Raw genomic sequence first — 22,248 nt, 5'->3', positions numbered from 1 at the left:
GTATTTCCTATCAGTTTTTCCAGTGAAATCTCCACAGCTAGCTCAGCTCAATGCCATGAGCAAAGCATAACTAAAGTGGCACTTTATATACATGATTTGCTGGTCACTGTCAAGACTTTTTTGCAGTTGCGAGAACTCCTTTCTTTCTGCTTCTTTTGTGCTCACTTATGTTGTTTTTCAGCATAAACAATGCAGTACGTTCAGGGAACAGGTTTGCAAAGCACAACTAGACCCTTAAAAATAAAAGTTGTCAGTTAAAGGGACAAAGAGCATTTGAGAAGAGGCCATGGTGTAACGGGAAAATGAAAACTCTGATGTTATCATGAAGTCATGGCATGCTTGAACACTGGTATTGTTTCTCTGGACTTAAACCATGACCTCATCTGACACTGACAGTATTGATTCGATGGAGCTATATAGAAGGAAAAATGGATAATTTCAATTCAATTAAATTCAAAACCTTTATTTATCCAGGTAAAATCCCATTGAGATCAATGATCTCTTTTTCAAGGGAGACCTGCAGCAGTAGGTTCCACAAGAAGACATAAACAACAGAACAACAAAAGGACATCATACAGCAAAATGTACAGGGATTACAATTTACATATTTAACCACAAGTACAGGTACCAACAGCATCTGATTTTGTAGCATCCAACCGAGCTTTAAAAACATGTAGTGGTACTAGCTTGGTAATTTTCCATTCTTTTTGCAGACTGTTCCATGTTAGTGGAGCTGCACATCTAAAAGCTTTCTTCCCTAAGACAGTCCTAGCACTTGGCACATTTAATAAAACCACAGCATGCGATCTCAGGCAATAAGTACTTTCAATTCGCAGAGAGATCAGGGAGCAGATATAAGATGGTAGTTTATCCAACATGGCTTTGTAAATGAAAAAGTACCAGTGACTGAGCCTCCGTACAGTAAGTGATGGCATAACCGCCTTGGTATACAGGGTACAGTGATGCGTAAGTGCTTTACAATTTGTCAAAAAATCTCAGTGCACTGTGATACGCAGCATCTAACTTGCTCAGGTAATTGGCAGGTGCATTCATATATAACAAATCACCATAATCCAGCACAGGTAAAAAGGTCACAGTGACTAGCCTTTTCCTGGCCTCAAGCGAGAAACAGGACTTATTTCTGTAAAAGAAACCTAGCCTAACCCTCAGCTTTTTAAGCAGGTTATTGACATGAAGTTTAAAAGTGAGACAGTCATCAAGCCAGATACCCAAGTATTTGTAACAGGTAACCACTTCAAGTTGTATTTCTTGCGTAGTTACAATATCCAAAGCAGTCTCTGGTGTATTTTTAGCTTTAGCTTTAGAAAAGAGCATTACCTTGGTTTTATCCACATTTAAAAGAAGCTTAAGCTCAGAGAGCTGAGCCTGAATAATGTTAAAAACAGCCTGTAATTTAACAACAGCCTCGTTAATCGAGGGACCTGCACAGTACATAACGGTATCGTCCGCATAAAAATGTAAGGTTGCTCCTTCGACATTTTCACCTAAACTATTAATATAGATAGAGAATAATAGCGGACCTAAAACTGAACCTTGTGGTACACCATTAGCAATGTTTAACCACTCAGAAGACAGCCCATCAAACTGAACACATTGGGATCTTTCAGAGAGGTAGTTTACAAACCACCCTACTGCATGGCTGGACATGCCTATGCTGACCAGCCTTTGCTTCAAAATGCAATGATCGACAGTATCAAAAGCTTTGGATAGGTCAACAAATAGAGCTGCACAACTCTGCTTATTATCTAAAATACTCGTAATATCATTTACCACTTTCATTGTGGCAGTGATGGTGCTATGTTGCTTTCTGAAGCCTGACTGATGTTTAGACAGGATGTCATTGTTACATAAAAAAAAAAAAAACTCCTTTACCTGTTCACTCACTAAACTGTAAGAGACAGGCCATTTTCCTCTCTGTCCTCCTCAATACATCAGCTTGTACATACAACAATACACATCTGGTGAGCTACTTCTGGTTTCTTAGGAGCTCCATGCTGTTTTCTAGCAATGACTGTCTTCAGTTCTGATTGAGGCTGAACGATAACATGCTATAAATAGGCAGCCAAAGGCATAGAGGATAGCTGTTTTTTTTAGGGGAAATTAAATTTTAGGCTGCGGTGCTGACTGCTGCAGCTTTTTACCAAAAGTGGTCATTGGCTTGTTTTTCCCTGCGGCCCTTTTCCTCGTGCTGCTTCTCTCTGTGGAGTTTCTTTTTAGAGAACGGTGGCCTAACCTGTGAGCCCTGCTGCAGCTACCACACATATGGTTTGAAGAGCAGGAGAAATACATTGTGAATAGCAGATATATGTTTGTGTATTATGTGACAGAAAAATATGAAAATGAGTGGGAGAAAATCTATGGTGAGAGTAAGAGCAAGAAGAGAGGGTTCAGATTTGCCCATGTAGGCGAGAAGCTGTTTTATCGCTGCATGTCCATGGGCAACAATTTGATCTGTTTTTATTCCCACGCCCTCTCTTGAAGTGTGTGAAATGGTTGCCAGACAGCAGCCTCCATAAACTTTTGCGAATTGAGATTTTATTGTTGTTGTTTTTAGCCAGAGGGCATTGAATAAAGCAGAGGGATGCAGTGCACTGTGGCCCAAGGCTACACCAGGAATACTGGCTGCCTCAGCTAGCTAATTAGTCAGGTGTCAGCCGCTTTCTTTACTCTGAACAAACACACACACAAACACACGTGCGCACACACACTGCTTATCCAACGCACTTACACAGTCATTAAAGAAATGTTCGTCTTGTGTGAAATTCTATCAATCACCAAAGACTTTCAATCAACATCCATGGCTCTGGGATACAAATTCTGTAATGGACAGAACAGTAACTTCCACTGGGGTATAAATGTTCCAGCTAATTAGAGCAGAGATTCAACATAAACATCACGGGAAAGGATAGTGAAATGCAATATGTCTGCAATCAATTATTATGTGTTCCTATCAATAATTTGCAGATTATATTCATGATGATTATATAAAATGTAAGAAAGAAGTATAATGCCTCTCACAATTTCCTGAAGCTTAATGTGGCTTCACAAGATATTCACCTTACTATAACATCAAACCAAGAAAAGCAACACATATTCATAATTATTATGTGTGTGTGTGTCATTTCTGTTTAAAAAGGGACCGTAAGCATGGGCGTAATTTCCACTGGGGACAGGGGGGACATGTCCCCCCCACTTTTCAAAATCCCATTTGTGTCCCCCCCACTTTTTAAATGGGTCAGTACAAAAATAAAAAACACAGTTTGAAAGGGGAGTGACTAGTCAAATATGCATAAATAAAAAGAAAGAATGCAGACTAGGTAAGATAGGAGAGAGGAGTTGATCAATGATTTGTTATTGGTTGTGAGCATATTCTAATGGTTTTTGATTATTGAAATACAGTTCTGTTTCATATGAGTGTTGAGAACTGTATCCATAAATCTCTTAATGTTGCCCTCAAAGTGCACCAGATTGATGCATTCAACTTAAATTTAAAGAAACAAATCTTCCAGGGGTGCATGCCCCCGGACCCCCTATATGGGATGTCAGGTCATCACAAATAAAACAGGTTCACATGGATAGGATACTAGATAAGTGTGCACACTCATTATATACACTACACTTGTTTCTTGGATTTGTTAACACTATAGTCCCTAATATATAAAGAAAGGCAGGAAATGGAATTATATTGAGAAAATGTTTCATTGCGGAGGACCCCCTGTTTTGTGTCCCCCCCCCCCCACTTCTCAAACCAAAGTTACACCCTTGACCGTAAGTAATAACATGTTCTGTCTGGCATTATTGATCACAACATAATAACGCATCATCCTTCTGCTTGAGTGGATTTAGATTGCATGCGTTTCCTCAGGGTAGCACTATAGGTACTTTTGTTTTTGTAAATGCAAATGGATGTGAAATGCCTCAAATTAAGCTTTTGAAAAGTAGGAAACTCAGCACCTGACATAATCATAGTTTCATTAGTACTGACTGCCAAAGCAATCACACTTGTGAAAATGATGTTAATATTGGATCTCACTTAATGCATCTATAATGATAGATCCAAGGAAAGGTGCTGTTTCAGATATGGTTTAACGTTTTGGGAAATGCCCTTTATTTGCTATTTCAGTCTTGTCTCTGTGCATTAATTATGGAGCGAGTGACATGTGTACAGATAACTAACATGGTATAACAATGAGTGTTAGGTGTTTTTTTCATGTAGAGACAAGCCAGCTTTCCCCCCTTGCTCTCAATCTTTATGCTTGATAATCTAAGCATTGTACCAAGCATGCAAACATGAGTGATATCGATTTTCACATCTCTTTCTTCAGGGAATCTAATATTCATATCTCCATAAATGTCCTACATAACAGCTTAAATCTGCTTTGCAACATGATGGGGTTTGTTTAAGTCCAGCATGTTGGAAGATAAAGAAAGTTGAGAAAGCCAGTCATTTTATTACCAGATACATCCTCAGTCAGTGCTGAATTACATGTACATGTTCTTTCTCTTTCTCTCTCTCTCTTCACCACACACCCATTTGCACACACCAATGCAAATTCAATTAGACAGTGTTAAAAATCAGTGTTTAATGTGGACACATTCATCGGTGGTCTCCGTCGTATTAGGTGATATCTCCGGGAGGGGATTTATCTGATAAAAGGAGATTGATTTTTAGCTGACACACAGGATAACCTGCATGAAAGTGATAACCCTGGGCTCTCCATCCATATAACGGCAACATGCACCATTTATTCCGTACTGGCATGTATAGGATCAGCTGCTCCTCACTGTCAGGTTGTCGCTTCAGGCGCTGCAAAATTACTTTAACTGTGGAGTGCAGAAAATACATTCAAATTCACAACATGGCTGTTTAACTTGAGTGTGGGGGCGGCTTTTCTCTCTCTGTTTTGCCATCCTATCAGCTTTTGTTCTCATTCAAGTCTATCACAGCTCACGTTCATGTAGTTTGGATTTGCGGTTGTTTGTGAGTGGGTTTTGATATAGACACTTATTTAGAAGGCCATGGAAGAGCACATAGTAAAGAAGCACCAAGGGACAATCATTTTTAGATGGATTCTCTTTAGTCAGCTCTGAGCTTGTCCTTCGTTCACCTTTACTTCACATTCAGGCTGAATGGCCATTTCATTTTCAACGTCGCAAATCATTTCTTTCAAAGCAGACGGGACTTTTGAGAGAAATTAAAGCAGTGGTGCCTGTCACTTTAACAATGAAGAACATTTTTAAGTCAGAAAAACACAAGTTAGCTTTTTTTAACGTTTTTATATGCATGTGGTGGGTTACGTAGTTTAGTAAACAGTTTGAATTCCTCCATAGTTCATTCTCCCTAGTGGGATGAAAGAAAGAGCCAGTATGTCACTAATTGCAGTGTTGGCATTACAGGATTAGAGAGAGAGAGTGCAAACGAAGAGAGGGAGTGAAAAGGAAGGACAGCATCGTGTGCGAGTGCATGAATATGTATGTGTGTTGCAAGCCTGCACAGGATGATGTACCTCTTCTCCTTCATGGATGTTGAGGACCCACACAGAGATGAGAGGGGAGTTTGGTGTTATCTGTTCTCCGAGGGAGAGAGGACTTCACTGTGAGAGAATTAAATGCCAAAGGCCTATCAGGACTAGACACCTGCTACAGACCTTTTACATCACGTTGTCAATCCAATTATCAGCGAATGTATAAAAAGACACAACAGGCGCGTATTGAGGAAAAACTAAATGCATACATCTTTAGAATTTATAAGAGCAGCTTCAATCATAAATATTTATGTATACTTATATGTAAAAGGGCACAGCCCTAATGATGAATAAATAGAATTATCACTCTGTTTATCTGCAGTTTCCCTCAGCTTTGCAATGCCTTATAGTGTCTTTTGGCTCATTGTATGGTATTACATCCTGTACCTTAACTTTTGTGATTTGTTTTCAGCCACAGCAGGCAGCTGTTTTCAGCAATAATGGCTTCAAACACGCACTGTACACTCTCCCTATCTTAAAAAAACATACAGGGAAAAAGTAAGTAAGCAAGCAGTTCTTAAACATAGTGGAGAATTTAGCGGCTAAAGAGACAGATATTTGGCTCAGGTGAAATCCCAAACGGAGCTAAAGGGAGAATGTACGTTGGACTTGCGTTCATCAGGTGGTCACAAGTATTATTTTTAATGATGCTTTGTATCTGAAGGATGTGTAAAAAAGCAATAGTTTGCTAATCAAGTTTGCCATCAACTTAAAGGATGGTAATATGTCTGTGTAGTGTTAACTAGCTTGTTTCTGATACACCCCCAGTGGCTAATAAATAATGTATTCATGGTTTAAGGATAAAAATCACTTTACTTACGCGGTTTCACTGGCATGACTGTAACTGGTACATTTGCTCAGCAGGTTGGTACAGCAGCAAGGTTTTAGTTATACACTGAAATGTCCTTAAGTTAGTCTGAATTCTGTGGGCTCCAGCAGTTTACACCTCTGCGCTGAGTGTACTGGGAAAGCAAGAGGAATTAATCTAATGAGAATCAGAAAACAATCCTAATTTATACTGTCCTTCTGTACCTACTTTTGTCACTTGTGGAAAAAGCTGAGGCTCAACATTTTGGCCTTTCCTTGAAGTCAAGTTGAGCAGAAATTGGAAAGCACACAGCAGGCCATGTGTTGCTGGAAAATACTAAAGCTGCACAGAAGAGACTGCAAAGCTTGAGGACTCTCCCGAAAAGTCTTTTGACCTTTTAGTAATCTGTCCCCAGTGGTGAGGTTTGTTTTTCTTGCAGCGAGAGGACAGTCTGGGAGCGACTGAGGAGTGAAACGCCAAATAAACAGACGAATGGGGCTGCTGCCTGTCAAGCAACCTAAATGTTTAGCTCTGGAGTTAGCATCTGTAATTACTTATTTTCCACTGCCCTCATTTTCCATTCTAATAATCTGTGTCTTATTGTGTAAATATATTCTCCTTTTTTAAGATTAGAACATTTAGGAGGTTAGAGAGAACATGCACTTCTCTGGTTTTATACGCGTTTGTGTCGGTGTGACAGGATTATGTGTGTGTTTTCCGACGGGATGAAGTGCCAGATAAGAACTCCTTCTTTCAGCGTGCCGTCCCTGCCTGCCGGCAGAGCCTGTTTAATAATTTAACTCCCTCTCTCTCAAACCCTCCTGCTAACCTCCCCTGACTAAATATAAACGCACCTCCCGGGAAAAGGAAGCCACAAGGTCATTGTTCACTTCATGTGTATGCTGAGTATTTTTGGAGGAGGTCTTGTTTGGAAAGTTGTCTGCAAAGTTGGAGCTTCCTGCTGTTTGGCTGCTCTTAGTCCTCCTCCTCCTCCTCCTCCTCCTCCTCCTCCTCCTCCTCCTCCTCCTCCTCCTCCTCCTCCTCCTCCCTCCTCCTCCTTCTTCTCCCTGTGGGGTGGTTTGAGCTGACGTGGGGATGAAAGGTGGGTTTGGTAGGAGCCGTTTTGTTTGGTTGCTAAATCCCCCTCTTGTCACCCCACATCACCCTGTTTTCTCTTTTCACTTATTTTTACCTCCTACTTCCATCTCCTCCATTCTCTTAGGGGGTTGGCAGAGAATGAATAGGCCACATACATGCCATCTTTGAGGCTGTGTCAACCTGCTGCCCCCCCCCCATTATAGCCTGTCCCCAGACCCCACTGTGTCCACACTTGCCTTGGCTGCAACACTCAGCCCATGTTGTGAGTTCCCTAGATGCCAAGCATGCTGATTGTGTTGGAAGTGTAGGCTTGAAATCCAATTCTAGACATTGCAAAGCTACAAGTCTTGCCCTGAATGCACAATGCTCGCCCACAGCAGTACTATATTGGTCCAATACACAGCTATTAGATTGTACAATCGTATGTGTGTTTTTGGCTTGTAGCTGATTAGCAGCCCCTAAATCAAATCACATGGGTGGAATTGCATGCTGCTCGGTCTAATCTACTATTGGTTTTGAAAGTGAGACATTCTTCATATGGAAGGCAGTTATGTAAAATGCCGAATTCAAACAATGTTGCACTACTTTTGAGTATATTCTAAAATGTCAATCTGACTATAGGAGCCTCAGTCTGCATGTCAGCGCCAGCTCCACAATTGTTTGTCTGTCTATAATTTAGAAAATAGATGAGTCAGTTGGAGTTTGCCTGCTCGCTGTCTTGGCAGTGAAGGAAGGCAGGCGAAAAATGTTGGCTGAGGGGAGGTAGCAAGTCGCAGCTGCTCAGAGCAAGCAACATTGGTGTGATTGTGTGCAAAAAAGAGACAGGGACGGGTTTTTTCTATAACGGTCACAGTTGTGACTCTTTCCCTCTTCTCGTTGGCCAGATGGGCCTATGGGCAGGGCAGGTGCATCCTGGTAAATGGATACAGGCCTCCTGGTTGTGTCTGTTTGTCACTTTAGATATCTACAAGTTAGACACAACCGATTAGATTAATTAAATCTAAGTTCTCTCAGATATAACGTCCTTTTTCTAATGTTAAGTTGCACTCCGTCTGCCGCACACATGTGCTGCACAGTCTTCCAGACATCAAACCATCCAGACAGGAGGAATGCAGCCAATATGAATGTTTGATATTTGCACATGGTTTCTATTCACGGTGAACTACAAAACCATACATTACACCCTTTTTGCGACCCAACCCTGAGCCAGGTTATCTTTAATTCAAATCGTAAGGAAGGCTTACGGGAAGAGAGAGACGAAAAGCATGTCATTAATTAGTGCTCCTGATTAAAATTGGGAGGAAGAGGGATGTAATGTGCAAACAGCTGTGTGTGTGTGTGTGTGTGTGTGTGTGTGTGTGTGTGTGTGTGTGTGTGTGCTTGTGTGTGGTGTGTGTGTGTGTGTGTGTGTGTGTGTGTGTGTGTGTGTGTGTTGTGTGTGTGTGTGTGTGTGTGTGTGTGTGTGTGTGTGTGTGCTGTGTGTGTGTGTGTGTGTGGTGTGTGTGTGTGTGTGTGTTGTGTGTGTGTGTGTGATGTGTGTGTGTGTGGTGTGTGTGTGTGGTGTGTGTGTGTGTGTGTGTGTGTGTGATGTGTGTTGTGTGTGTGTGTGTGTGTGTGTGTGTGTGTGTGTGTGTGTGTGTGTGTGTGTGTGTGTGTGTGTGTGTGTGTGTGTGTGTGTGTGTGTGTGTGTGTGTGTGTTGCATGCATTTGTAGAGATTGTGTGATTGTTTGTGTACCAGGGTCTTGCTGGATCTCTGCCATGTACTGTTGATTACAGCCCTTTGAGATTTATGACCCTTTGAGTTGTTTTCCCCCTGTTGTTTTCCTCAGAGCCTCCCTCTTTTTTTCAGGGTACTTATTGAGAATGGTGGTGCCGGGGCAATTTAACACTGGTAAGGCTTTTCTGGTGAACCATCTGCTGCCTAAGGGTTAGATAAAGATGCTGATTCAAAGGAGAAAACAAATTATGTTGGAGGGAAAAAATACTAAAGACAAAACATTGAAGAGGGATTGAGAAGCGGATTAGAGTAATTTGCAGAATCAGACGAAGCCCACATGTTCATCAGGGTTGTTTAACTGCAGTAAATAAACATAATCTTCCAATGGGATTTCAAATTAATCCCAATCTAGATTTGTATAACCTTTTGTTTGTCATCCTGAATAAAATCAACAGTGGTTAAAGGCCACAACAAGCAAATGGGTTTTAAACCTCACACAGCCTCTTACTTACTGGGACGTGGCTATCTGCTGGCTGCCAGAGCTTAATGTCTGAGGCCTCTGGAGGTATGGCCTCGTTCAGAAAATCAGAAACGGGTTGTTCACATGCTCTGACCCCTGTGACATCTGACACACATTTCACACAGTCTTAAATTAGCTTTAAGCATATGCTGATGTGACATTTTGTAGTGCCGTTATCTAATTTAATATGATCATTTCATATCTCTTTTTTCATTATTATTTTTTTTTTTCAGGTGAGACAATACAAAAAAAACATTAGGGACAACACAACAAAACATAATAAAACCCACAAAACAATAACAACAAACAAAGACGGACAAACAACAACAGTAGCAACCTACTCACTCACACTTATCATGTTATATTTACGTATTTCATATCTCTATTCATACCAGTCGGCAAACTTTAATACAAAAAACAAGTTACTGACTATGTAAAAAATGTATACACACTTTTATGGAACCATTGTTCTATCTCACACAGGCTCCGCCCTCTACTGGACTCTATGGGTACTACTATTCATCAATGATACGCAAGCGTTCACACTTTGCATAGACTTAGCCTGCCCATCAGGGCGAGCCTACCTGAAAGCGCGCGCAGCCGCAAAGTATATAAGCTACACCTCCTGACTGTCATCCTTTTCTCTTCAGCGAGCGGGACAACACCTGATAAAAGCATTCGAAACAAGTAAAAAGTATCTTACCTCCAGGCAAGCGAATGGAGTCGCCACTGCAGGAAACCCGGGCCTGTCCCTCATGCCCGGCTTAATAGCAGGCGCCGATCCCCACCAGCTCTGTTCGGGTGCCTTGGACCAGACCACGGCGAAGACGAGCTCGAGGTGGTGGACGTGGAAGACCAGGATATGACCGAGGCGATGCCACCAACGTTCGCCATCCCAGCCGTGCGGGTTATGGCTCTGTTTGCTGAGGAGGAAGAAGATGACTCCGCAGAAGTCCACCGCACATGACTTCCCCCTGGTGATGGAACGTGTCGGACTACCACTCCCGCCGAAGCCGGTAAGACCTGATATCCCGGCATTCCCCCCCTCGATGAGAGCCTGGCAACACATCTGCTCCCACAGGGAGACCATGGCATGTGGGTTTTATTTGATCTCAACGACCTCATAGTCATGGCCAGGTCCAGGGAATGGGCAGATGTTCCACACAGCCCACTTTCTCTTACACCTAACCAAGTTGGGGGTTTGCGGTCAATTGGAAGAAGAGCAGTCCCATACCCTCAGGGGATTTTGCTCGATGCAGCCCCCATCGAGTACGCCCCCATTGAGAGAGAGGTGTACGCCCCCATCGAGAGAGAGGTGTACGCCGTCTTGTTTGCTGAACAGCCCCCATCGAGAAGGAGGGCAGGCTACGTGCCACTCTGTTGGAACACAGACAGACGTCCCTGCTTCAGGCAGTTTGTAGACTGAACTTTGGTGCGAGGAAAGGAGTCTAGAGCCTCTGTCCGGTACATTGGGCTCTATTCTATCCTATCTACAGCTACTGGTGGACAAGGGGCTTGCTCATGCCACAGTCAAGGTGTATGCAGCAGCCATCTCGTCCTGTCATGAGGGATTTGGCGGCAGACCAGTCTTAGCCAACCGCTTATGAAGCTTTTTTTGCAGGGAATCAGAAGACAGCGCCCAGTGGTGCAGATCTCCACTCCGCAATGAGAACTGTCATTGGTGCTCGAGGCTTTGGTTACAGAACCGTTTGAGCCTCTACACGTGGTGTGGCTGTGTCGACGGCCTTGTTCGACGGCGTGAGTGTGGAGGACATATGTAGACATGAGGTGTCTTGGTCTATGCCAAGCCCGTTCATAAGGTTCTATCTCTTGGACATGTCTGGCTCCTTCTCATGGTCTGTGCTTGCTGGGGCAACACAGGACTGGTGAAAAGAGGAGGGCTGTATCTGGCCCCCTGGAACATAATACACTTACGTTTTCCCATGCTCCTTAGGGACCTGGGAAACGTGGTGCGCAGTGTGTAGTCACTCGCGCTGAGTCGCTGACACCTGCAGGGTTGAGCTATGGGCTTATTCAGACCGATTAGGCTCTACCCAGCCAGGTAAGCTGCGGCCCGACTTCTCCACGGTCACAACTGGGTGATGGGAAGTTGGGGTGCGATGGCTGTCAACCGAAGGCCGGTCATGAGCAGTGTGGTGGGTCGATGTTGTGGGGCAACAGGGTGTTTATCCATCGCGGCTCCACCCACTGTACCCAAAGAGTCCAGTAGAGGGCGGAGCCTGTGTGAGATAGAACAGTGGGTTACGTATTGTAACCCTAGTTCTATAAGCACAGGCGGAGCCCTCTATGGGCCCTGTCTTTCCTATGCCGCTCGCTGAAGAGGGTGTAGGATGACAGTCAGGAGGTGTAGCTGCCTTATATACTGTGCGGCCTGCGTGCACATTCAGGTAGGCTCGCCCTGATTGGCCGGCTACGTTTATGCAAATTCAGAGTGTGAACGCTTGCGTATCATTGATGAAGAGTAGTACCCATAGAGTCCAGAAGAGGGCTCCGCCTGCGCTTGTAGAACTAGGGTTACAATACGTAACCCACCGTTTTGGTTGCATAGAGCATGTCAATTGTGATGAAGTACCTCATGCAGTATTAGTACTGATAAGGGCGACAGCTAAAGACTATTTTTTATTAATTATTCTTCATATCATTTTCATGATAACTGCTTGAGCATCAAATATCTTTGAAACTGTAAAAAGACCGGTTTCCATCCAATGTGATGTCTTCTGATTCCTTATTTTGTTCTATGAAGTCAAACCAAAAAGTGTGTGTGTGTGTGTGTGTGTGTGTGTGTGTGTGTGTGTGTGTGTGTGTGTGTGTGTGTGTGTGTGTGTGTGTGTGTGTGTTGTGTGTGTGTGTGTGTGTGTGTGTGTGTGTGTGTGTGTGTGTGTGTGTGTGTGTGTGGTGTGTGTGTGTTGTGTGTGTGTGTGTGTGTGTGTGTGTGTGTGGTGTGTTGTGTGTGTGTGTGTGTGTGTGTGTGTGTGTGTGTGTGTGTGTGTGTGTGTGTGTGGTGTGTGTGTGTGTGTGTGTGTGTGTGTGTGTGTGTGTGTGTGTGTGTGTGTGTGTGTGTGTGTGTGTGTGTGTGTGTGTGGTGTGTGTGTGTGTGTGTGTGGTGTGTGTGTTGTGTGTGTGTGTGTGTGTGTGTGTGTGTGTGTGTGTGTGTGTGTGTGTGTGTGTGTGTGTGTGTGTGTGTGTGTGTGTGTGTGTGTGTGTGTGTGTGTGTGTGTGTGTGTGGGAAGCTTACGTGAGCTAATGCTAACAGCTCAAGGCTCTCAGGATCCCAGCTCTCTTCCTGAGAGCGTCTCTAAACCGAGGCTAAAAGGAGTAAAAGAGACAGCGGGGCAGATTAGATTTACACTAATCCCACTGGGGAGATTGGGACTATACGTTCTCTCCATGGATTCACTTGTTGTACTTTTCACCCCTTTCCCACTTCTCTGTATTTATTTATTTCCACATTTAATTCCACTTCCCCTCCTGTTGGACATATTTTTAGATTCCTCCTCTTTCCATGTGTTCACACCATAGACTGTATATGGTTCACATATCCAGTACCTGCTTGTTTTGTTATCCTGAAAGTCTGCCGTTCTGCCCTATTCCTGAGTTGATTGAATGAGCTTCAGCAGCATAGCTGGCAGCTATCTGCTCAGAGGAAGAGAGATGCTTAATTCAGGGTGAGTGGAGAGGAAAATGATGGCATGGATAATAAGTGCCCTCAGTGGGGTCAGGCGAGATGAGGACATGGGGGGGGGAAAGATGCTGAGAGGGCAGGAGAGGAGAAAAGAGGAGAGCGATTGATAAAGCAGCGAGAAACATAAAAATGCTACAGGCTTACAGAAGTATGAAGATAGTGAAAGCTTAAAGCTGCTGTTTGGGAGTGGAGAAAAGCTAGGGAAGAATTTATTTCCTTTAGAAAAGAATGGGATAAAACATGGATGCCTTGCCCATAGCTTTGAGATTTCCCAGGCTTGCAGCATAACTCGTGTTATACAGAACGTTTGTATAGATTCAGAGTCTTAGAGAGTATGTGTGAAGCAAGGACTTGACAGATAGAGGCGAAACATACTGGAAAAGATTGTGTATGAAGTGCCTGTGGAGGTTTTTTCATCTTCTGATAAGTCTGTCAGGCACCATGGGGCAGTTCCTCCCCCGAGGAAACATGACATACTTTCCACCTTTTTCTTCTATTTCTCATCTTCTTCCTCACACTTGCTCTCTGTCTCTGTTGACCTTTTCCACACAGTAACTGTCTCTGTTTTCTCTCCGTCTCTTCTCCTCCTTCCTACCCTTCACGCACTCCCCTTCCTCCACCTTACCTACTCATCTCTTCTGTGTTTCTCTATCTCTGATCTCTCATCTTTCCCCCTTAGTGTGTCCTGGTCAATGTTGGCAAGGGAGCACCTTTTAGGGGTTTGTAAGGAAAATATCACTCGACACCAGGTTGAGAATCAATAATCAGGTTCTAGTTTATTCTTGCAAGAAGGACCAGAGTTAAATCACATACAAAGGATATGGGTTAACTCACACACATGAGGTATGTTGCTCAACGGAGCAGGAAAAAACATCAGGCTTATATAGTCCAAAACACAGGAGATAACAACAAAGTCGTAAATCGAGGTGGCGCTAATATCAGCCGCGGGTGTCGAAAAGTCGGGTCATCTGCGATGGGTCATCTGTGACGGGTCATCTGTGACGTCTTCTGGACTTCCAGCAGTTGTGAGATAATGTAGGAGATAACAAGTATGTGCCTGTCTCCTCATAAAGATCAACAACCTGAAATGCCCTGCCTCCTCCTATCATAAAGAGGCAGCTGCAAGGTCGTACACAGTTCAGCCACACGAGATATCGGTGCATTAAAACAAACCCAAAGAGTGGAGAAAACAGTATTTCCTGGTGTGTTCAAATGTTTATGGTAACCTAACCTGTGTGTAGAAATGTCCCTTTTTGCCAGAGGTGTCTGGATTTGACTGTCGTGCCTTTTTAAGGAACAAGGAGTCAGTTTCCCCCCATTCCTTTTCTCCATGTCTTCTCTGACCTTTTGCTCTATTACCTTTTTCTTATCTCTCCTTTCACCTCACTATATCTATTCCCCCCCCTTCTCCTTTGCTACCTCCGTCTCCCTCACCCCACCCGTCCTCACCCCTTCCCACTGAGTCACCTTATCTCTCTGCAGTCTGTCTGACTTATTTATCACTGCTTTGAAATATTAAAGAGTCTGCTGCCTCCAGTCCTGGGGGAAGTCCACCACTTTTACTTACAACACACACACCCAACACACACTCAACCTAAATCATAATTTCTTCTGAAGATGACACACACTCTGCAGCACTACACACACTACCTTTCATCTCCTGGTTCACACAGACTGAACACAGCTTCCTGACAGAGCTGCTCCTTTGGGAGTGTGCAGATGCATATGTATACTGTCACAATGTATGTCTGAGTGACTGCTGTACACAAGCCAGTATCATGACACCAGTTAACATTAGTTTGTCTTGCAAAACAATGGCGTACATTGATGGCAGTAGTTTTGATAATTGAGTAATTACTTTAAAGGTCCCCTATTATACTGTATTTCATCAATATATTATAGTTCTAAGATGTATACAACACATGTCTCTGAAGTGTTTGGCTCAAAATACCAAACAGATCATGCATTGTAGCATCCCATAAACCCCTCTGTTTCAGCCCTGTTTCAAAAGTGCTGATTCTCTGGCCGTTTCTCAATCGCAAGTAAAACTGCTGCAGAGCAACTATTTCAAGTATACTACGTCATCGAGTGGCGCCGAATGACTGTTTAAAAGCATGTTAAATGTCCAGCATTCTGCGCCACTCTATGACGTAGTATACTTGAAATAGTTGCTCTGCAGCATGTGTACTCGCGATTGAGAAACGGCGTCTGTTACTTTAGATGAAGATAAGGAGCCCCTCCCCACGCCCCTCTGCGAGATATATGGTTAAAAGAACACAATGGTGCTCTAGGGAGGAGATTCAGGTGATAAGGTGGGTGGGGGGGTTACCTTGCTTGGTTGGTTAATGTTGACACAAGCCAAAAAATCATTATGAAATCATAAAGTGGCCAAAATCTGATCAGCTCATTTTCTGACAGGTTTTTATATAAATGGATCAGGACAAAAATGAGCAAAGCTTTTTTCCTTGAAAGTTTCAGGAATCTCTTTACACAGAGGGGGACACATGTTTTTGTATAAAATACATGAAAAGTGGATTTTGCATAATAGGTGACCTTTAATAATTCTTCACGCAAAAATGCCAACACATCAATGGCTCTAGCTTCTCCAATGTGAGGATTGCTGCTGTCCTCAGATATACATTTCATAGCAAACTGAATGGCTTTGGACTGCTGGGAGGAAAACAACTAACATTTGTAGACCTCACCTTACACTGTTGGAAACTGTTACCCACATTTCCTTCTTTCACTTGATAGTTTTAAAATGAATAATTGTGCAAATATTCAGCAGAATTGGTTATGAAAATAATTACGAGTTGCTCTGACAGCACTGCCGTTACTCTTGTAGCTGCTTGATAAGTTAAGAGTAGCCCTTTAGTACTGCTAAGTTAAATCACAAATTAGCTGAATTTGTGTTTGAATTTGAGTTGCTTCCCAACCTGTACAACATACAACAAGCTTTATCCAAAGACCCTTAGATTTGAAGAGGAAAAACTCACCTTCTAGTAGGGAAATAATAACATTAAGCACCTCCATGGAGTTTAGAGATCAGCGAGAGGTCAATTTGAAAAAAATGTCTGCAGCAAAGGCCGAGGTATCCTTCTTCTATTCTTAGCAGTCTGTCCGTTGGGGGAGCAGTGGTGTTTTAAGGCTAGAAATAGTGAGTAGGCCAAAGTGGACTGGGTCTGCTCCATGAGTCACCTGCTGTGGAAAGTGGGCTGGAGAGCCGTGGCCTGCTGGCTCTGCCACTGGGCCTGCAACCCCCCCTCACCGTGCAGGCACAACAACAAATGTAGAAGCTGTCAAGAGTTTGCAAACCAACATTGAAATGATTAGAACCATTTGAATCCCAAATGATTCCCAACGTGGGCAAGCTTATTCCGCATATAACCAGCAATTATATTTATTAGCTGGACCGTACTAAAAGCAGAGTCGTTGGATGCGTTCCACGTAAATCTTATTGAACATGGCCAGCCCAAATGCCCACAGTCTATTTCTGAGCTGTATTGGGCAACATTTGTGATTGATTTGGGAAGCGGGCACTTGGTTTAGTCTTTGGCTACGCATCGTGTCCTCATTATGTTGTATGGGAACTTGGCTATGCTTAAGATTTGAACCATCATGAAGCAGCATTGTGTCATCATCACCACCTCATCATCTGTCATAATGCTGTTTACCATGTCAATTAATCCAACCTAAGTTAAGTTTGAGGAAAAAATAAAGGAACATGACATCAGCAGGTCACCGAGCCAAGGAGATTTTTCATTGCTCTGCTTCTGGAACGTAACTGAAATAGGTTAAGTGACAGCCATTGCCTTGTTCTGTTTTGCTGATTTGAGAGTGTTAGCAGAGATCGTCTTAGCTCAGATATTTTCCAGAGACATCCGTTACTCCCAGCCAGTGTGGGAAAGGACAAGTGTGTCACACTGACTGACGTTGTGCAGGATCTACCTCTGTTGCTGTGCTTGTATCTGGCATCACTTACATGCATGTCTTATTCTTTTTTGTTTACTCTTGCTTAGATCTCCCAGTCCTATTCTACTGTGTGGTTCCTGTAATCAAAGCTTCGTAATGCAAAGCCTTGTCCTCATGCACACTCATAAACGTACCTCGTACCAAGACTCTGTCCATTGAATCTAATCAATGTTTCTTCCCCACCAAGTAATCAATACATATACAAAAGCCTTAATTTTCCTTCGGTCAGGAATTAGTGAGTGGACTTTTGAAGAAAGTTACATATTTGGATTGCATATTTCACACCAGGATTGTTGTTGGATGACCTTGTGATGAACTCTGTGCATTTTCTTGATGTCACTAATCAGCCGGAGAGAAGAGGCAGGCAGTTTGTAATTAACGTGATAAATGCAACATCTGTCTCCAGAGTGACAGCAAGGGAAAGGGGGTGAGGTTAAGAAAAAGGACGAGGATATAGATTGAAGCACCGGAAAAAAGCAGGGGGGGGGGATTGTAAATGAAAAGGGAGATGATGAGAAGTCTGATGATGTGGTAGTGATGCAGGAGGAGAACGTAAGGTGTGAGAGAAAGAGATGTTGTTAGTAATGAAGATGACACCAACGTAGTGCTAGTGCGGTGCTATTAAAATGAAAAGCCATCAATTTATTCACACATGCATCTCCTGCAAAACAAATCAGCACAAACCCAGGCTTTGCAATGTTTCTTATTTATTGGTGCCCCAATTATGGGCCGGCCACCTGCTGCTGCTGCTCAACACGCTGTATGTGTATATGGAAATTAGGTGCATGTGAAATATGGAATAGTTACTTTGCACCATATGCCAGCTGTGGGGATATTTTTCATGTGTGCAACGTTGTTTAATTGAAAGAGTTGTTGTGCCAAAGAAACCAGCTGTATGGGGATGAGAGCGACCATGAATGGATGGACACAGGAAGGGATGAATGGAGTCCAGGAAGCTGTCCACTCAGGACGGTGGAAGCGGGCACTTGGCAGAAAGGGCTGCAATGTGCCTTGTGGAGTCTTTTGAGAACGTCAACGACTGCAAAAACGACACAATCTGCATTTCTATAAGCATCAGGTGTACAAGCTACTAAAATGTGAGGATGTTAAACTGAGCTTTTTTGGGTTTCGGAGCAGAGTTTGTTCAGCGTGAGCGCCCATTCATCAAACCACACGGTGCGCATAGCTTTCAAAGATTTGACACTTCAGAAAAAGGTTGATCAGGCCAAATAAGAGTTAAATAAACCTAATACATTGATGAAATAATGTTGTCTGCCAAGCATAATGGGTATTTTCACAATTTGATATTAGTTGCCTTTGGTAAAAGGCGTTAACCTACAGCAGGAAGGAGTAATACAGGGAAAGGGGGCCTTCGGAGTAGGCCAGTGTGTGTTTACCTCTAAATGTAGACAGCTCCAGCCTTCTTTCCTTCCTATCTTGCCGTCTCTCTCGGGCCCGCAGTGAAGGCATTGTGGTGTGATAAAACACACAAGCTCAACAGAGGTGGTAATCTGTAAACAGAAAACTGGGTTTGCTTTCCTCTAGAACTACAGCTTTGGTACGTTCACTGGAAATTATTTTATCTCACATTTCGCCCCTTTAATCTCTCAATCTTTGAATTGTGTCCGTCCTCTAGATCTAACCTGGAGTGCAAGCTTTGTGCTCAGTCTCTATTTATCTCAGTTTCTTGCTTTTATTGTTTTTCATCTCTTTTACCAACAGCAGAGGATGTATCCACCTGAAGAGGAGGTTGCGTTTACACATACACATTTTCAGTTGGAGCTAAAGAAAGTCAGGCTTTAAAGAACAAGGACAAGTTTAACTGAAAACAAGCTTTATGGCATAACTGCATTTGTGTGCATTGTGCTTGCAGTGAAGTTGAGAGAAATATAAAAGGATATTTTAGAGAGAGAGAGAAAACCAGCACAGACTAATGAAGCGTGAAGAAGTTGGTGAGCGGAGATGACAGAAGCAAAATGACAGAAGTCTTTCATTGTCTCTCCTCCACCAGAACCTTTAATAGCTTTCCACCCACACACAGCGAGGGGGAGCCGTGATCAACTCGTGAAGTCAACAACATCATTGTGGAGTAATGCAGCTTTTCAATTATTGACTGATTTCTTTATCAGATTGGATTCTAGCGAATCTCCTCTTTAATGGCTGAAGAATGGCATCTAAGGACTGACTGATGCTCCTTGTGCATTTTGTGTGTGTGTGGGCGCACATTCAGAGGTTTCAGTCTCCTCTGAGAAGCTAATCAAACATAAGAAAAGGCTTCTAGACAGATGTGATTAATCTACCAGGGGAGATCTGCTGCACCAATAAATCAACCAGGAAATTATTGATAAGCGGCTTCAATCACAGCAGATAGAGACTGAGATAAACCTCTTTTTTAGACATCGTTTTCTGTGTGCATGCATGGAGTGATAGACAGATTCTGACATGGTCTATTAGCTCATGGTGAAAGACCCCGATGTGGCAGCCCTCAACTGTTCAGTGTTGACATACTGTATGTGCATGTGGAAGGGTTGCAGTGTACATTCCCATAGTGTTCGTGTGCGCCAGTTTTCAGGAAGAGAAGGGGCTGGGGGAGCTTGCCACCCTGACTATACTGAATGAATATTCATGCCGTTGATATATCAGTGTCTGCCAGAGAACGGAGGCCCCAGATTGCAGGAATACAAATAAGAACATTTGCCAAGTGTGTGCGTATATGTGTGTGTGATCTGTGTGTGGGTGCAGAGGGAGATTATAGGCCCTGGAGTGCATGAGCAATTGGGAGGGTGTAAGATCAAGATGTGTGTGTGTATGTCAGGGAGAGAAAGAGGCATAGCTGACATTTACTTAGCTCATCTGCTCTAGGCTTTGTGTGCCCCACATTCAAAGGGAGCAGAGGAACACTCACTCTTGTTTTTTGGAAGTTTTCCCTGCTGTCTTCACAACTCCGTCACCATATTACACACTGCGGTTTGTTCTGACCACATGGGTAAAATGAACATGAACTCAATTTGTGACAACACAGTGAAATGATATGAGACTGTGAAACACTACTGTTTTAGGAACTTTTTTAAATAGCAACGGCATGCATACCAGCTGATCATTCAGTCCACTAGACATTGGAATAATGTTACGTAATGTCATCAATGAAGATTATTTGATTTAAAGGAAGAATTGACAGTCTAACTTTGTCATGTGTTCAAACAAATAATTATCAGCCCCTGTCTGGCTGTGGAATATCCCCCATGACCGCAGAACAACATACAACAAAGACAATACAGCATTTTGCCTCTGCATGTGAAGAGTATGGCTGCTGATTAGTGTCGTATACATAAACTCCCTGAAGTTTTTTCTTTCCCACAAAGCAAAAGACAGACAGAAGACCAGTTAATGTCAGCAACATACTCCACAGACACACACACAGGAATGATACTGTGTGTATATCAATAGACCAGAGGTAAGTGTTGGGGTCTGAAGGGCAAGTTAAATTCTAATAGATCCCAAAGGACAGGCCTATGGAGACACAAAGCATCTATATTAGATTAGTGTCTCAATCCTCTGCTCTTCTCTTGCTTTTAGCTATATGTCAGCACTTTCATAGTATTTTGATCAAAAACTATTTTTATGTACCATTGTGTTTGAGAAACTTTTAATAGTGCTGGCCCTGTCCTCAGCACAAGGACATCTGTGAGCTGATAGATCTCAGAGAAGTGCTCAGTCAAACCCTCTGGGTCCTGAACAAAAGCAGTCATCGTTCTAGCCTTGCATCTGCTTATTTAAAGAACATGCTAGTGTGTATGGTCTGCCTCCTGTCGTGTGATAAGAAGCAAACGTAACTGTTTATCAGCTGGGGTTTGGTATTATTCAGACCTCATCAGTTTTCAACTAGTTTTCTGTTCTAATTTATTAACTACTCAAACGTTTTCGCGCTGCACTGATCAATAAACTATCGTCACATGATATAATCCGTTGTACGAGAAAGAAGGATGGGGCCATCACTCGGGGTATATAATGCCTTGGCTTGCACTAAACAATCAATAATGCATTTTCTCTGCACAAAAGACAGAGGCTGATCTGTGCAGTGGAAATGTTGACCCTGCAACTTGGTGACATTGCTCCATTTGTTACCTAAACCCCTCCTCCCTACTTTTCAACCAATATGATCAGAGTCTGTAGTTTTCTAAATGAGTCTTGGAAGATGAGTCTTTGCTCAGTAATGTAGTAGGAATTTGTAATATGTCTTCAGAATGATCTTTTGTTTTTCCTTTCAGCGGGAGTAAAGGAGTAAGATTATGCTTTTGTTGTTAGTAGCTGTTGGTAATAATAGACTTACTGGAGGAGGATGAGAAAGTATCCAAAGCATAGTCTGCACTGAGGTCACAACACGAAAACACCACCTTCTCGCTGTAACATCATGTTCTAGCATGAATACCCCCTAATCAGGGCTGAAGTGTTGCTTTGCAGAAAACCCTCTTTGAAATGAATCCTAGAAATGAGCTATCATTTTGTAAAGAAAGTGACTGTTGTTGTCCCGACTTGTAAAACCTAACCTCTGTATTTGTTGCGGCTCCTTCTGGTTATACATCTGTTGTTATTCATTCTCACAAGATAGAAGTAACAAAGGGCCTCTTGCTTAGCGAAAAAGTCATTATTCTTAGGACAGCAGCTGTACGTAGAAAGCATATATATATATATATATATATATATATATATATATATATATATATATATATATATATATATATTAGGGCCGGGACTTTAACGCGTTAATTAAGATTAATTAATTACACACAAAAATTAACGCATTTTAATCGCCTTATTTTTGCAACCGCGGAACGTTTCTCACTGGATGAGTTCAGCGTACCGATTATACTGGAGCACCAACT

General features: G+C 42.8%; 1 protein-coding gene across 1 annotated transcript in view; it reads left to right on the top strand.

The window, feature by feature from the left end:
• The window catches only part of ppm1lb (protein phosphatase, Mg2+/Mn2+ dependent, 1Lb), a gene marked incomplete in the record, with an annotated part of 29,293 nt that overhangs the window by 1,659 nt on the left and 5,386 nt on the right, over positions 1–22,248 (top strand).

The sequence above is a fragment of the Gymnodraco acuticeps genome, unplaced genomic scaffold (assembly GCF_902827175.1).
Source record: "Gymnodraco acuticeps unplaced genomic scaffold, fGymAcu1.1, whole genome shotgun sequence".
Taxonomy (NCBI): Eukaryota; Metazoa; Chordata; class Actinopteri; order Perciformes; family Bathydraconidae; genus Gymnodraco; species Gymnodraco acuticeps.
Note: the sequence above shows the minus strand (reverse complement) of the source record. Positions and strands in the feature narration are given on the sequence as shown.